Raw genomic sequence first — 357 nt, forward strand, 5'->3', positions numbered from 1 at the left:
CGGGAGCAGCCACTACACTCCAGTCTGGGCGACAGAGTGAGACTCCAACTAAAAAGAAAAAAAAGAATAGAGTATATTTAAGAGGTACAAAGGATGTTCATTCAAAATGATTAACAAAAACTAACCTGTCACCTTACGAAGTTACCCTTTTGTGAGTGCTGCAAGAACATTTAAGGATCTCAGCAAATTTCAAGTATACAGTATAGTATTAACTATAGTCACTATTCATCTTAAAATAAACTTTGTACTTTTTTTATTGTTTTTTTTTTTGAGTTGGAGTCTTACTCTGTCACCCAGACTGGAGTGCAGTGGCTCATTCCCAGCCACTGCAGCCTCGACCTGCTGGACTCTGGCCAT

The sequence above is a fragment of the Carlito syrichta genome, unplaced genomic scaffold (assembly GCF_000164805.1).
Source record: "Carlito syrichta isolate Samal-C Ts95f unplaced genomic scaffold, Tarsius_syrichta-2.0.1 Scaffold50662, whole genome shotgun sequence".
Classification (NCBI taxonomy): Eukaryota; Metazoa; Chordata; class Mammalia; order Primates; family Tarsiidae; genus Carlito; species Carlito syrichta.